The sequence below is a fragment of the Oxyura jamaicensis genome, chromosome 2, assembly GCF_011077185.1.
Source record: "Oxyura jamaicensis isolate SHBP4307 breed ruddy duck chromosome 2, BPBGC_Ojam_1.0, whole genome shotgun sequence".
NCBI lineage: Eukaryota > Metazoa > Chordata > Aves > Anseriformes > Anatidae > Oxyura > Oxyura jamaicensis.
The window spans coordinates 22,825,641-22,831,101 of NC_048894.1; the positions used below are offsets into that span (position 1 = coordinate 22,825,641).

Sequence of the window (5,461 nt, forward strand, 5' to 3'; positions counted from 1 at the left end):
GCGCTCCCGGCAGCTCACTTCACACACGCTATCAACCTTCCCTGGGCCAGCAGGGCTCACGCAGAAGCTTGTGATAGCAGCTGAGGAGGAGGGCGGCGTGCAGAAAAGCAGGATTGAGTCAAAGAAAATGCTTGCATGTCTTGACAGGTGACGTTTTGACAAGCACGTAGGTCTCAGTTCACCTTTGTGAGTGCAGGTGAACTTTGTGAATGTGGTAAGATGAGGTAAGGTGAGGTCAGCTGGAGGGGTATTGAGTGCCACTTGCTGCTGCTGCTGTGCTGCTCTCATTCTGGGGCTGTTTACAAGGTCAGCTGTGTCCAGACCACCACGAGGTGTCTGGAGTCATGCTTGTTTGCACCAGTTATCCCTGGAGTTTATTGCTGGTGTGGATCTTTTGGGCAGGATAGCACTGCTGCTGGAATCCCTGCTCAGACAGCTCATGCCATGGTAGTAGTTGTGGGCTGCTCCAATGTGGGGGTCTCTGTGCACTCACAGCACTACATGTTTAGAAGTGTTGGTTCTGCTTGCAGGAAATAGCACCTAATTACCTTAACCCCTGAATTTGCCCTGCAGCACACCTGCTGCTCAGGGTGTGACTGCAGCAACTCTGGAGGAGTGCCAGGGCTCAGGATGAGCTCAGGGCCATGAACATCATTCCTCTGGATGTTAGGAAACTAGATCTCAGCTGTGAATGAGGCTTGTGGAAGCCAACTCTGCTGGTGTGGTGACTTTACCATGCTAGGCAGCTGAACACCACAACCGCTCTCTCACTTCCCCTCCTCAAATGAGGAGGGGAAGAAGTAAAGGAAAGAACAACTCATGGGTTGAGATAAGGATAATTTAGTTAAAGGGAAAAAATATATTAAGGAAATATTATTATTAATTAAACAATTCAACTAAAGGGAAAAAAGAGAAAGGGGAAAAGGGAGGGGGAAAGGGAATAACTAAACAAAACAAGTAAAGGCTATGTGGAAGTGCAGAGGAAAGAAATTACTCTCTACTTCCCACAAAAGAGCGATGCTTGACCACGTCCTTGAAGCAGGGCCTCAACACACGTAGCCGGTGTTCAGGAGGAGGACAGACATTTTCGAAATGAGAGCCCACCTCTCCCCTCTTTTTCCTTTTTCCACCTTTTATTGCTGAGTGTGACATCATATGGCATGGAATATCCCTTTGGTTGGTTTAGGTCAGCTGCCCTGCTGATGTTTCTTTCTCACTTTTTTGCCCACCCCCTAGGGGGTTTAGAGAGAGTCCTGATGCTGTGCCAGCACTTCTCAGCAGCAGACACAACACTGGTGTGATACCACTGCTGTTCTAGCTACAAGTGCAGAGCGCAGCACTGTATGGGCTGCTGCAGGGCAAGTTAACATCCCAGCCAGACCCAGTACAGCTGGTCCACAGCAAAATAGCTGCTGACTTCAGTAAAGAGCCAAGTCCAGGTTCTTGGTCTTACAGAGGTGCACAATACAGATTCGCTGTAGTCACTTAAACAAAAGTAGGTGGGTACTGAGGGCCCTGTTACTGCATTGTTTTATTTTTTATTTTTTTTTTTCATTTTGAGAAGTAGAAGAACCTGTCTTTAATCAGTATTGTACAGCAGTGCCCTTCTGCACAGGACGGCAGGTCAGGCCAGGACAAATGGCATGGAGCAGGGGGAATGGACCTGGAAGTCTCTGGGCTGTGTTTCCATGGGACCACACAACTTGCAAATTGTTTGAGTGATGGTTAATGTGAATGACATGCACAGCAAGATGAATCATGAAGAATAAAAGATTAGCACATTAACTGGAAAGAGAGTCAGGTGGTACGCTTGAAAACACTCTGGGTTTCTCACTACCTTTCTTGCTTTATGAATGCAAATTATTTTTATAAATCTTTTGATGCACCCTGGAAGGAATAATATATTTTTTTCCCCTCCTTCAACTGATTACTCATCATTATAACACAAAAATATTGGACTGCTTAGAAGGAAATCCAGTCCTGTTAATTCTTTCCATGGTTGTATTGGTACAGTCCTTATTTATGCTTTTGCCAGAAGCAGTTTTATTACTACACCCTCTCACTATTGTGTTTTTCTTTCTTTCTTTCTTTCCTTTTTTTTTTTTTTTATCTCTATTACATTATCTTTGTTTTGATGATGGCTGTCGTTATGTATTAATTCAAACAGGTCTTCAAGGAGTATTGTGCTCAGGTTGTTTTCTCTCATCACAGTGGGCAGCTGCTTTTCTTTTCTATTTTCTGTTAAGGTGCCATTTCTTTCAGTCACAAGGGTGTATTTTTGCTGGTGTAGATAATGAGTGCAAGATTAACTCACAAGGCAGGCACTTGCTGGGAAGCTTAGCATTAGCTCATGAAATCGAAAGCCTCATACTGTAGCTGAATTTCCTGTAAAAAATGAAATTAAATGAGCTTCTATTGTTACAAACCAAAAGGACTACAAACTGTCTTGAGAAATGCACATTCACATTCTAATAGATATATATTTTTATCTAATAAATATATCATGATACATAGTTACATGAATCATCTATCTCTAACATATATATATATACCAGAATAAATATATCAGAACTCTCTCAAATTTCACTGACAATTTTGAGGTGTCAGCACTTGGGACTTTTCAGTGTTCCTCAAAAGAAGCAGCTGATTTTTAGGAAAGAAAGCAAATTCAGCAGTCTTGTGCCTAGTTTTTTTTTGGAGACTTTCACCAAGTCTCCAAACTTTGGGAACTGAGCATATGATAATCTTGAAAGGGAGTAAATTAAGAGTATTCAATCATTCTAAATAAATATATACAGATTAAAGCCTGAAATTTTCTTCTTAAAGCAGCTAGTTTCAATCTACAATACTTTACAGCAGATTTCCAAAGCTTTTAGAAAAAAATATGAATAAGAATAGTATCTTTAATTATATGAACAGAGATGAAATGATTATCACTATTACCATTACTCCTCTAAAGTATCAGGTTTTGCAGTTTTAAAAGGCTGGAAATTTCAGAGTCTGGAAGGAGGCAAATCTGTTCTGGCATCAGATCTGGCACGGTTTTTATCTCATTACTTTCCTGAAGGGAAACATAAATGCAAAAGGAATTTTCAATTCTCCTAGCTAGATGAAACTAACGGGATGGTGACTCAGAGACACAACTGCATGAACCCATAAAGGAAAACCAAAATGGGATATGGGTGCTAAGTCCAAATCCCTCTCACCTCTTGAGACTGTGACAAACAAGAGGTGAGGAGGGGCAGCTAGGGTCACTCTGTCACACTCACAGATATGCTTCACACCACAATGGGGATTGCTGATCTCCACAGTCCAGGTAAATGCAAACCAGAGTTAATCAACTCCTACAGTGCCATACTGCAAACTATGATCATCCAGTCATTGCTTCCCATTAAAATAGTTGTCTGCAGGTGAGGGGACCAATATATCTCAAAGATGGTGAGTCACAGCTGCAGATAGTAGCTTCAGCAATATAGTTTTCAGCTGCCATAGCATGTCTACTGTGGCATGGGTACACCTGCCAGAGTTCAGAGACCCTCCTTGGTGGAGGCTCCACAACAGCCCCAGCTACCACCATAGCTGAGGTGAGTGTTTAGCACTCTAGCAAAAGCAAATGCAGCACAAAGCACAATGGAAATGACTGTTTTTGTTAAAGACTTCACTGGCAATGGAGTAGTTCTTGCTTTCAAAACAGCTTATGAATTTTACATTGGAGGAATTGTTGAATGAAGCACACAGATGGTGTTGGGAGCTTGCTGAAAGCATCAGTGTCCCATGCAGCATTGTCCAAATGAAAGCAAACATAGTTAGCATGGTATTCTTGTGAGTTTTGGTTGTCTCTTCTCATCTTGTGTATTTGTCAGTGACAACTGAAGTCATGCTGACCCGTTTTTTTGGGGCTTAAATGTTTATATAAACCAGATGCCAAGCCTGTAATGTAATTACAGTACTAATTACTACTTTTGACATATATTTCTAGTGATGAGGGTTGTTTCTAGAATGCCTTTGATGCTAGTTTGCAAGGGTGCTGAGTTGAGAGTTTCTTTTCCATTATTTTTGAATGCTGACATTTGCTTGTTCTGTACTTTTAGATGTAGGAATATAACGGTAGACAGTAAAGCAAATTCAGCCATTGGTTTTATATGTAATATGAGGCATAAAGTAAACCAAGCGATAGATTTTTTGCTATGGGGAAAATATATTTCTGTTTTTCTCAGTAGTTTTCAATGCAATACCCTTATTTAATTTATTGTTCTTGTATCCTTAAAAACAGGACAAGAATCACCTGAAGGTAAAAGAAGTTGAGAATCATAACTAAACATAATCATGACTCTCTTGCCAGTTTCTAACAACAGCCGCCTTGTCTGTAGTCTTTTTCTTCCTCCTGCATTTTTGCTCCCCATATTAAGACAAGGAGTGTTTGCATGTGAGTATGAAATATATTTATCTTCTGCTCTACATTGAAAATGAAATCATGAAATAATAAAAGGAAATCCTGTAGAAAACACTAACAAATGTAACAAATTTATCACAAATGCTGAGGTTTGCTTATGAGCTAAGGAAGTATTATGGGTAGGTGTGAAGAGCAAAACTACAGGAATGGGTAGGGTAGGCATGTCATTTCAAAGGATATGGCTATAAGAAACTCACTTATAAAAGATATATAGAGAGGTAGAAGCTATGGATCTTTGAAACAGGAAGGAATGTATGTATCCTAAAAATAGCAAGGAGGTGCAAAGACTTGCTCAGCATGAGCTCGCAGTGCTGCAGGCTTGGGACCATTGCCTGGGGGCAGCTTTGCAGCCAAGGCCCTGAGACAGCCCCTATCAGCCCTGGAAGGATCAGGGCCTGCTCCTGATGATGAACATCAGCAGAAATCATCACCTCTCTCCAGTATTAGACCACATCTGGATTACTGTGTCTGGTCCAGGGGTCCCGACAGAAGAGAATCATAGAATCACAGAAAAATTAAAGTTGGAAAAGACCTTCAGGATCATCTGGTCCAACCATCACCCTACTACCAATGTCACCCACTAAACCATATCCCTGCACACCAGGTCCAACCTTTCCTTGAACACCCCCAGGAATGGTGACTTGACCACTTCCCTGGGCAACCTGTTCCAATGCCTGTCTGCTCTTTCTGAGAAGAAATGTCTCCTAATTGTTTTAATTGTTGAAGAGTAGTGCTCTTTGTTCAATTCTTTGTTTTAATTGTTGAAGGGTAGGGGCATGATGTTTCCATTTTTCCACTCACCAGGGACATCGCCTGAATGCCAGGACTTTTCAACTATGATCGAGAGAGGCTTGGCAACTACATCAGCCAGTTCCCTCAGGACCCCGGGATTCATGTCATCAGGTCCGATAGGCTTTTACCTGTTTAGATTCATCAGGTGGTCTCGAACCTGCTCTTCATTTACAATGGTTGGAACTTTGATCTCCAAGCCTCCATCTACGGGTTCAG

The 5,461-nt window shown here is 41.7% G+C and overlaps 1 long non-coding RNA gene across 1 annotated transcript; it reads right to left on the reverse strand.

Annotated features, from left to right (window-relative positions):
* Positions 1-1,620: 1,620 nt before the first annotated feature.
* LOC118162672 lies at positions 1,621-3,388 on the reverse strand. The gene is made up of 2 exons (XR_004748559.1): positions 3,207-3,388; positions 1,621-2,385 (listed from the first exon to the last, which is right to left on the reverse strand). It is a non-coding gene; the product is annotated as an uncharacterized LOC118162672 (long non-coding RNA).
* Positions 3,389-5,461: the final 2,073 nt, after the last annotated feature.